This window comes from Monopterus albus, unplaced genomic scaffold (assembly GCF_001952655.1).
Source record: "Monopterus albus unplaced genomic scaffold, M_albus_1.0 scaffold211.1, whole genome shotgun sequence".
Classification (NCBI taxonomy): domain Eukaryota; kingdom Metazoa; phylum Chordata; class Actinopteri; order Synbranchiformes; family Synbranchidae; genus Monopterus; species Monopterus albus.
In genome coordinates this window covers 220084-231836 of record NW_018128091.1, presented here as the reverse complement: position 1 = coordinate 231836, position 11753 = coordinate 220084, and the positions used below count along the sequence as shown (strand labels likewise).

The 11753-nt window shown below is 40.0% G+C and overlaps 1 protein-coding gene across 3 annotated transcripts in view; it reads left to right on the top strand.

Annotated features, from left to right (window-relative positions):
- The first annotated feature begins 2859 nt into the window (after window positions 1-2859).
- LOC109970961 (radixin) overlaps window positions 2860-11753 on the top strand; it is a 68222-nt gene continuing 59328 nt past the window's right edge. The window contains exon 1 of one of the 3 annotated variants that reach the window (XM_020618929.1): window positions 2860-2946. The gene's annotated coding sequence lies outside the window, so the exon portion shown is untranslated. The other 2 variants (XM_020618927.1, XM_020618928.1) reach the window with 2 other exon arrangements.

Sequence of the window (11753 nt, the reverse complement as noted above, 5' to 3'; positions counted from 1 at the left end):
TGCCCATTTTTCCTGCTTCATCAACTTTGAGGACTGAACGTTCACTTGCTGCCTAATATACCCCAAACACTGACAGGAGCCACTATAACGAGATAATCGGTGTTATTCACTTCACCTGCCAGTGGTCATAATGTTATGGCTGATCAATGCAGGCTAGCAATGAAAACTGATTAATCAGCCTCCCAAGAAGCTCGTCAGTCAGTCTTGTCCAAAATGTTGTGTGAGCAAAATGAAAAAGGATAAATGGTGAAATGTATCTCATCACTGGGGCTCCACACCGAGAAGATGGATTTGTAAATGTATTTTTGTTATGCTTGTTAGCGAATATTAATGAGTTTAAATCCCAATTTGTACATTAAGGAGAAGATAATCCATGAATAGTTACTTATCAATAAAGTACCTACCTACCTACCTTATCACATTGCTTCTAGTATTGGTGTATTTAAATTACACAGTAGTCATATTTCAGGACCCTTGTTAAATACTTGTGTGCCCGTAACTAAGAGAAAAGAATATCTGAGCCGAACTCGATTGCTGTGACATCAGTATTGCCTATGAAAATGACACTATCCTGGTGTATCTTTCTCATTCGGGCACCAGCTTGAGGCAAGCTGCACACCAGTGACTCACAGCTCGAAGATGACACATCTTTCCTCCTCACAACCACATGGGATCTGTTTCACAACACAGCTATTTTCATAAAGCCTTCATTTACAGGCAGCGATGAATGGAAAGCCTTTTCAGGAGGTGGACAGTGTACAGCCTAGACAGAAAACTTGAGAGACAAGTGTGGGTAATATATTGTTTACTGAACATCCCCTTTTAGTGAATCCATTTGTTATGACAGACAAATGCCATATCATTGCTGCTCTGGAGTAGCTGCTCTGTACAACTCAGAGACTAGCTCTGACCTTGTCACTTAACCCCTTGACCTATAACTCATTATGCTGGGATTGTTGAACAAAACACCACTGACACTTATCTCAGGCCCCTTATTTGTCTTATCTAATTCTCTGTGTAGATTAGTTTTGAGGTGTCTATATAGAAATCATCACTTTTTAATGCATGAATCACTTAATTGCTTGCAGCCCAAATCTAGAAGCAATTTCAATGAATTCAGTTTATTTTCAAATGTGTTTATTAGAATCAGCTTTATTGGTCAGGTGTGTTGGACACACAATGAATTTGTTTGGGGTATTACTTAATTGTCCTTCCTGTTTGAAACAGTTTCTGGTTTCTATAGAGATCTTCATAGCCATTCAGACATACAATATGCAATAACCTTCTTTCTTTTCCCTAGGATTTTCAAAGAAGTTGGACACAGGTTCTTCCAATACAAAGCTAGTTCCGAGTGGAAAAATCTTCCTTTTTTCCTAAGATCATTAGGTCTTACCGGTGCTTCAGATTAGTGTTATTTCCTAACCTTAAAAAAACCTGTTCATGCTTTACATTTGTGCATACTTTGATGAGTTATCAGTTCTTTGTAACTACATTATTTTTGCATAATAAATTAGGTCTATGGGTGAGGGTGGGAGTGAGTGACCGCTGTCTGTATTTATAGTGTGTTTTATAATGTTTTGTTTGTATGTGTATTTATGTCTTCAGGACACCCTTGAAAATGAGATGCTACATCTCAAGTAGCTATTCTTTCAATAAATGTAAATGCCACATCAAAGTGTGAAAATTATTACGCCAAATAAATATTTACAAAATTAAAACATGAAATAATTATCAGGTAAACTCCTGAATTAAGTCTGTGCAAGGTTTACATCATTCTCTAAGGTACAACAAATACCTCAGTTATATAAATATCATGGATTAGGTCCATTAATGTACAGTATAGCCTGGTTATTGAGCCTCATATTGAGTTCTTAAGGAATCCTATGAGTTATATACTGTAAATATAACATCTAGGATGTTGACACAGGTTTATTTCCAGATGGCAACAACATGATCTGTAATTATATTTGAATAAAAGCACTTTGCTGTGTTGTCACTGACCTTTTGCTGCTGAAAAGTATATGCATAAAAGTCCACGTGTTACAAAAAGGAACTTTAACATGGAAGTATCACATATCTTCACCAGCTCTCTGTGTCCTCATGAGACGGGTTTTCCCAATTAAAAGCTGATTGTCATGCAGGGTTTTGATCAATACAATTGGCTGATAAGGAAAGACTAAAGCCAAAGGATGGACACATTTTTGCTCTTTCTCTTAAGTGAATTTTGCTAAAAGTTGGAAATCCTCTTTTATTTTTTTTTTCCTTTGTGGTTGCAGTTTCATGATTTTATTTCACAATGCTGACTTACTCACAGTGTTTTTTGATTGATTTGGAATGGTTGTGATTGATGAGTGATTTTCAGAAGGGCGGATAACCTGGGGGAAGGCAAAATGACAGAGCTCCATGCTCATCACTCTCCTCCTGTATATTCCTACTCCACAGTAACATCAGCTCTTACTTAATGTACATTTTACAAAGCACTGCACAGGTGTTTTTACTAAGGCCAGACATATTAAAATAGAATATCACCATATTTGGACCGGTGTTAAACTATCAGATGATAAAAGTCCACATTCAGCAAAGTGAGACTTTTTTGCCTTTTGTCATTTGTTGCATCTCTTCACACTCCAATGTACGTTTAACCCTGAATCCAACCAAAGATCAGCTTTAGACACTGAATATCTAATTACACTGTGACGAGTAACTTTGCAGTGGCACATTGTATATATGCTACTCAATATATTATCAGAGATGAACTACTCAATATAAAGTGTGACCAGTCACATTTATCAAACGGACCTCTGTGGTATCAAACGTTTCCGTCTGGGGTATGATAATGTTCGGGACCCCTGGTTTCCACGCCGCAGAAGGCGGCTCTGCAGAGTCAGTCACGGGGTGAGGGAGGGGGCTGAATCTGCAGGACTCAGCTCACCACGCCTCGGTACGGTAAGTTCGTCAGCCATATTGAGTGTATGTACCTTTCCTCCGGCAGTCGGAGTCTGGCGGAGGAGTCTCCACCAGGGAAGCCTGTACACGCTGTACACACCGTGTCCGGTAAATGGCGCAGAGGACTGGAAGGTGAAACGCTCTATTTTTACTCGCTGTGGATATATAAAGTACTGCTGCCAGCTGGAGGAGGTCACAGTTGGACACATCCTCAGTGCAACCAGGCGTTTAGAGGTGAGTTTAATCGCCTTCATCTCTGCCGGCTCTCCTTAAAGTCGTTTAAACGAGGGGGGTTTATTTTATCCTCTGGTCTGAAGAGCGTTAACGCGGGGCCGTCAACGTGCCGTAACGCTCATAACTTAAATTTCTAGCACACACGTCTATCTGACAGCCAGGATAAAGGCGGCATGGTCCGACGTATGGTGTAAATTTGGCTTTCTTGTTTCCTTACCGGCTTCTTGTACGTTTCAAGACGAGAAGAGGGGTGAGTAAAGTGGTGTCACTGTGCGCTGAGGTGCTCAGTAAATGTTATGCAACAGAACAGGTTTACATTGGTAGTCTGGGGGATTGAATGCTTGTACGTCTTTCCATAAGACGGGTAGACCGCGGCCACGAGATTCAAACTGTTTACACGTCCTCGGGTAGCTTGGCGTTTTGTCGGTGTCCCAGGGCTATAATTATTTCACCAGTTACCCAGACTAGTATGGGCGTATTACGTATGTTGGTGGTGAAATTCAGCAGTTTAGTGAATTCCTGTTAGTGTGTTTCACACACGCTGATGCTCTTTCTGGTCGTTGGCAACTTTTGCATCACTGTGGAAAACATCAGCTGCTAATTAGCATGTTGTTACACAGAAACTCTTCTGGCGTTTGGTGTCAATAGCTTATTTATGAACTCACTTCTCTTGGTCAGAGGACTCTAAGAAATTGATTTAAGTATTTTTCGCCTTCCCCCAAAACATTAACATAACTTAATACAATTTTCATCCTAACCAATTGGGTTATGCAACTATAACCACAGTTTGACACACATTTAAATTAGTTTGTGTTTACCCTTTGTTCTGGAAACCACGCGTATTACACGGGCTACATCAGGTTTTACACGTAAACAGCAATCCTGAGTACAGTCACATAAACGCGCCCACACATGACGCTCGCGACCCATCTGGCACAAACAGATGCTCCGTCGGCTTCTGGAAAATTACGCTTCTGATTGGCTAATTACCGCAGGGAAAGTGAATGTATTGGCTATTACACATGTCGCTCACATCCTGTAGCTCTTGACTCCGCCCCAACGGGGGACCAAATTACAACTCATTTGAGAGAGAGGATCTACATCATGACATTAGATAACGTGTGGCGGATGGTTTGGGATTTCTCCCAGCAGCGCTATTTTTTGTAACCTGTTGAATAATGTGTCTCAAAGTAAAAGAGGGATGTAATATTGACATATTTCTGGAAAATAAAGCATACTAATCTTCTGTTGTTTTTGATACATTTTGAAAAATAAAAAGATTTTAAAGTGACAGCGTCCCAGAACATGAACAATTATATGATTTTTTTTTAAAAATTACACATAACATATGGAATTCTGTGTGGGGAAACAGGCCCACATTGAAAAGAAGGCTGTAGCCTGAACTGGCATGTTAAGGAACAGCAGTGTATCTACTAAGAGAATGGGGGCAAACAGGTTATGGTTTACGTTATGCGGAAAAAAATTTAAACCATTTTGCACAAAGAGACGCATTCATGGACAAAGCAAATTTCCAAATTGGCCTAGATACAGATTCAGTGAAGAGGGTTGGGTCTAGACAAATTCTTTACACACCACCTGCCAGTGGTCTTCAGCATCATAGTGTTGACTGTGAGGATCAGCTCTTTGTGCTGAATGGTCAGAGGTTTGGCTCACTGAGCTCTTTCCATCAACTTTTTCTGATGTTTGTAATGTTCAGTTTCACTGATATGTTTGCGCCTTTTTAATGGTTAGTGAAACATTTTCAAATTAGTTCTTATCAACTATGGTTATGTACCGTCCAGTTAAACCCCAAAAAAGGAAAGATGAAACAAAAGTATATACATCAGAAATATCTGTTATAATCAATCACAGTATTGTAAATGTGCTTGAATGAAATAGTAAGTAGACCCAGGAAGTTGCTCTGCACTGCAGTGGGCATTGAAATGAACAGTTTGAATTTAGTTATCACTTCCTAACTAGTGGTTTAGATCATTCATTTTAAGTGGGCTGACAGTGTGCACTTGGTTGTAAAGTTTTATTTGAGTAAGATGGTATTTTTACAATTAATGATGGCAAATCTACAAATTATTCCTATACTCCTGTTTCACAGACATTTGTGCTCCCAACCAATCTGAAGAATGCAGTGCCAGTTTTCTTGGTTAGTATCAGTTGGTGACAGCGAGCAAACTCTTTAGTCTCATAATCAACATCACAGCCACCTTCATGGACAGACTCAATCTTCTCTTTCTGTCTCCCAGCTTTAGCATCTCACCACCATGTCTGTGGGATTTCTTCCATGTTCTTTATGTGTTCCTGTGCTGTTCTGAGTGTTATTTCCATGCAGGAGCAGGAAATAGCAACGTTTGTTGTTTCTCTATGTCAGATAGTCTGTGGTATATTGTGTCTTTCATCTCTAATGTAGAACCAGTAAGATTCATGACATTTTGAATTTAGACTCTCCTATGTGCTAACACTCCTCCCACAACATTTACTGAATGTTCAACAACAAACCAGTGTTGGATAGCTTGGGAGCATCATTGGTCACATGACATTACAAGTTTGTTAGCTCTGTAAGTGACTTTATTTACTCTCGATGAGGCTGTGGTCAGTCAGTTTAGATGAATCCCTTTTTGTTTTTAGCTTTTAACTTTTGCAGTTGGCTGTCAAGAGCCAGGCTGATGTTTTTGTGTCATGTTCATACTCTCTTTTTGTTTTCTTTTACCTCTTCTTTTAACTATTCCCTCTCTGTAAGTTTAACCTGTAAAGGGAGGTATGAAAAGAAGTCACAGCTTGGAGCACTTGGTTAAAAAGAAGAATTTTCAAGCATCACAATTTTTCAGTGACATTGAAGCAGCATCTGTATTTCAGTTTAAGTGGTAACATCCATCAGCAGAGTGTATATGGTTGTGGCTTCATGGGTCACATCCTGGATCGGCAATTTGTGCTGTTGTTTGACAAACACTTTCCTTCTTACACTTCATCACTTGGCTCCTCTGTTGCACAAGGAACCCCTTGTTGTCAAGCAAAGCAGTTGGTTCAGCTTCCTGCTGTTACAACAGCTGTTGGAGTGTGTGTGTGTGTGCATGCACGTGCCATCTTTGACACCTACAGGAAGAGATGTTTTAGTCTCCACAGACATATGTATGTAATGACAGATACAGTATGACAGAAATAGTGAAATACTCCTCCACTGAAGAAGACATGTAATGTGGATGTCTTCGTTGTTGTCTATTAGGCAGATTATCTTTAAAATATCTTTGTGTAGATATTTGGACCCCACAAGGATTGAACAAAAACACACACACACACAACCACAAGCACACCAGGAGTGAAACCCCAAACTGCTAACCAAACAGGGTTTGGTTTCTACTAAGCTGCTCACTTTCTCAGTGAAAGTTCATTTAGTTGGGGCACACTGAGATCATAGAGTTCACAATATGCTGAAATCAATCATAATTAAAAATTACATTAAAAAAGAAGCCAATAATTTATTTGTGTGAACAATAAAAATCCTGCAAATAAAGCAAGTGGCTAAGGCAAAAGAAGTGAAATCTGGAGATGGCAGGCATAGAAAGAGCTGCCAACAGGAAAGAATATGGAGAAATATATGAACATCAGCCATGATTCAGACTGGGTATCAATAACTGACAGTGAATCTAAACAGTTCTTGATTTTTTAAAAACTGGGCATTTAGTGGTCAGTGGTTTCCTGGAGCACAGTGTGAGAAAGCAGCAGTGCTGATGTTAGTCCACTTGATGCAGTCCACCTCCAGTAAAAAAAAAAAAGGCAGTATTCCATATATACATGACAAGTTGTACAGTCTGTCGATGTGAGACACAATATTTTAACTCTATTTTAAAGAAATTTTTAATGAATAAATATATAACTGGAAAAAATAGTCTTTTATTCAACTTAAAGTCACAAAATGCAAAACAATGCTGATGCATTTTGAAATGTTTTAACTAATCAACTTGTAATGAAAGTCACTCCAGTTCTACTTTCTGAGTATGAATTATCATATGCCGTAAAAGACAACGGTATGCAGGCACTGTAAAAGGTTTTGCCACAAACTCAAATGGCTGGCTTTTCTCCTGTATGATGTTACATGAGTGTCTTCAGACCTTATAACTTTGCATGAACTTTGCATGAACTTCGAACTTCTAATTGAAGCTGTGTGTGACCTTCTATGCTATTTTCATCCTCGCCGCACCACACCGGATGGTGACATCATCCAGCAAAAGTGCTGCATTGAGCAGTTATGTATGGGGGGAGATCAGGATGTGGACGCCCATGGGAAGAAGACACTTGTTTACCTTGTTAGCATGAGCATTCACTGCTGTTCACTGTTGAATTTGGGGTGCAGTTAATAATAATAATAATGACAGGCCATGCATTTTTGTTACCAATAGATGTTAAACTGTGTTTTTATTTATCAGTGCCAACACAATGGTGGTAGAATTGGTGCTAAGGTAGAGTAGGCTGCATCAGCAGCAAGGCTAACCAGAATGTGGCAGAAACTCATGGGCTGCAAACGTGAATGAAGCCACTCACATAGATTTGTCACAGCGTGGCCGCATTGTACACACCTACAACGCTCCCCCTGCATCTCCTCACCCCCTGACCAACACAGCCCCATGTGTTAAAACACAGCAGGGAGTTGCGTTGAGCTAATGTGAGCAGATCGTGGCACTCTGTCATCTGTCCTGATTCTGTTATGTAATGATATTGTGAGACAGCTTTTTCCTCAACGAAAAATATTATCACTTTTTAATAACATCTTGTGCACAAGATCTTGTCACACCCTTAATACAGTCACATAATACCTGTTATTGTTTTGACAAATACTATTTTTGATGGCCAGAACCTAATATGCCATCATTTAGAGCAAGAGGCTGAACAGAGAATCAGAATAGAGCTGTCACTGACAGTACTCTAGTGTTGCTGTAAATCTGGAGCTGTAAATTGTCTCATCTCGTTCTTGTGACCCCAGTATTGTGTATCATCTCATCCTGTGAGCTAAGTGTATCGTCACACCCCTAGTTATTGGTCTTGGCTACCAACACTGAAAAAGAAAATGATTGCAAGAAAAAATTAAATCAGGGTAACGTTACAAGAGGCATTTTTGTCCAGAATATATTTATTGTACCCTTTCTAAGGAAAGCAGTGAGACAGCTTTACACCTGTTCCTTATTTTAGTATTCACTGTCTGCACCTAGACCTGTCCAGGGTGTACCTCGCCTCTCTTCCAATGTCAGTTATTCAGGAATAAGCGGTATAGATAATGGATGGATGGATGGATGTCTGCACCCACCTCCTGGCTTCAAGTATATTGGTCAAGACAAGCTTTGAATTCTTATGTGCCACCCATTCTACTCCTCACTCTCTCTCTCTCTCACCTTGTTTTGCTATTGATAAAGTGAAATCGAAAGATGCAGCACAGAAAAAGGTTATAGAAGATGAGAAATTTGCACAGAAACTCACCACAGGCTGCATTATTAGTGCCTTTGAACAACAAGTCACTACTTAAACATTTTAGAAATAAAAATATATTAGATTTTTTTTTTCACAAATGCTTTGAGTGTTTTATTCACTGATCAACAAAGCTTAACTAGAACATTATGGTCATTTTGTGCAGTGCAAACCTTTCTAATACCCAGAGTACGACTCTGAGCAATTTAGGCTCGAAATCATCTGCTGTAACCTTTTTTAAATTTTGTTCCTGTCCTCAGACTGAACTTGTGATTGAGCCTGGTTTGATTCACTGTGCGGACACTTGATGAAGATCTATTTCTGGCCTCACACATCACAAAGATCTGGCACCTATGGGACATCTACCAACTGTTCGCTCTATTTTACGTTCCAGTCTTTTAGCAGGCAAGCAGTTCTAGCTAAACCCACTGTCCAGATAAATATCATTGCAGGTCAAGTGTCACCTTAGAGCACATAAATGCATTCTTAATAAAAGAAACTGGAGCAGAGGACAGAAGCAGAAGCTGTTACTTTTTCGCCATGTGCCCCTCTGTCTTTGTTTTTGGAGTTCTCCTTTTTTCCTATCAGCTGCTTGCCCAGTTCTCTATAACTGCCTGTTCCTTCTCATGTCTTTTTTTTGCTACACTCTGCATTTCTCATTTGTCTTTCCTGTGTTGTATTTTATGCTGGTTAAAGCCCAAGAACGCTTAGCAGTGTAGAGACCAGTTGCATTGCTATACAATATTAATCCTTTCTGGGCTGTCGAACCGTGACGTCACCCGATAAGCAAGCTTTGCAGCTGCTCTATCGTTTAGCCAAAACATGAGGAAAAGTCAAGGTGCGTGACTGTTGTTTTCGTGGTGTGTATCTAAAACAATTGGACATAACCTTACACATTAAGACAAATATTAAGACTAGCATTACAGTTGACACTAACAGCAGTTTTCCTGTAACCTTGACGTGCCTGCAGTCTGCACTAAACATTCATAGACAACAAATCTCTGAATATCTATCTAACTAAAAAATAACCTAACAGTAGCTAAAAACATTCTCACGACCTCTAGTACATGTCGTGACTTAAACATAAGAACATATTATGGCTAAGGCTACAGTTATACACGTCATAATAATAATATTGAACATCCTGTCTGCTGACAGTCATCAACTCTTCTCTCTGGTGGCCTTGACCAGATATACCCTGCAGCAACTCATATACAGGCCCAAGCATTTAACAGTCTAACTAGACATCCTCTCTCCACTAACATTTTTAATACATAAAGTATCTATCCAATATCTATCTGACTAAAAATATCTAACAGCAGTTCTAGCTTCATCTGGCCTCAGGAGAAATTTCAGCTGTAGACAGAGTGGTGGAGCTCAGTGACTGCTGTTAGCATGACCTTGTGGGACAAGAGCAATTTCTATTGGATACGTTTGAGTTCAGTTTCATTTCTTCTTGTCATTAAAGCTGGGTGTAACATTACTTGACATTAATATAACTTGAACCAATTCTCGAACAATGAAATGAATTGACCTCATAATCAAACTGAATTTCCGGTTTGTTTTCACTTCATTATACAATCTGACAATGTGTTCATGTCAGGAGGTTACTGTCTGGCGGTGGGGGGTGGGGGTTATATTTTACCTTAGCAATCAGCAACACCTGATTTATCAGAAGTCCTGTGGTAGTGAACTTAACATTTGTAATATTGATTGAAGAAATCAGTAGGCCTGTACCCGACTAAGAATTTTGTCAGTTCATTCAGAATTTGCTGTTCAGTGTCACTATTAATTCTTTTATATACTGTATGTAAATGTGTGTGTGTGTGTATATCTATCTATCTATCTATCTATCTATATATATAAAAATCCACCACTCGCCCCACTTTGGGGCAGTCTTGTATTCCTTCCTTCAAGCGCGAGTCCTCTACCAGAGGCCTGGGAGCTTGAGGGTCCTTCGCAGTATCTCAGTTGTTCCTAGGACTGCACTCTTCAGGACAGAGATCTCAGATGTTGTTCCTGGGATCTGTTGGAGCCACTCTCCCAGTTTGGGGGTCACAGCCCCAATGTTCCTATTACCACGGGGACCACTTGTGCATTCACCTTCCACATCTTTTTTAGCTGTTCTTTCAGCCCTTGGTATTTCTCAAGCTTCTCGTGTTCCTTCTTCCTGATGTTGCTATCTCTTGGGATTGCTACATCTATCACTACGGCCTTCTTCTTCTGTTTGTCCACCACTACTATGTCCGGTTGGTTGGCCATTACCAGTTTGTCAGTTTGTATCTGGAAGTCCCACAGGATCAGAATCAGAATCAGAATCAGCTTTATTGGCCAGGTGTGTTGGACACATGAGGAATTTGACTCTGGTACATTGGCTCTCAATGTAAACAGTAAACCAGCATAAGGCTGTAAAATATAACAAAAATATGCAGTATTTACATGCAACAGAAAGAGCAAACAATGCAGAATAAGCAGTATAAACAGACAGTAACAATGCAGACAATAAAGGAATGTTCTTTGAAATGAGATAAATAAGGATAAAAATAGAGTACTTAAAACGGAATACTAGAGACCTGTACGAGTCTGTATAATTTGTACAATATATATACACAAGTATTGCACTGAGGTTTATTGTCCAATCATATGGTCATTTGTTAAGTGTTCGTCAGAGTGACAGCCAGGGGGAAGAAACTGTCCCTGTGCCTGGTTGTCTTGGTGCACAGTGACCTGTAACGCCGTCCAGAGAGGAGAAGTTCAAACAGATTGTGTCCGGGGTGTGAGGGGTCTACAGAAATCCTCTCCACCCTCCTTTTGACCCGTGCGATGTACAGGTCCTCCATGGAGGGCAGGCTTGCACCAATGACCTTTTCTGCAGTCCTGACTGTTCGCTGAAGTCTGTACTTGTCCTGTTTGGTTGCTGAGCCAAATCAGACAGTGATGGAGGTGCAGAGAACAGACTCAATGATTCCTCTGTAGAACTATATGAGCAGCTCCTGGGACAGGTCAAACTTCCTGAGTTGGCGCAGGAAGTACATTCTCTGCTTACCTTCTTGATGATGGTCCTGATGTTGGATGTCCACTTCAGGTCCTGGGAGATAGTGGAG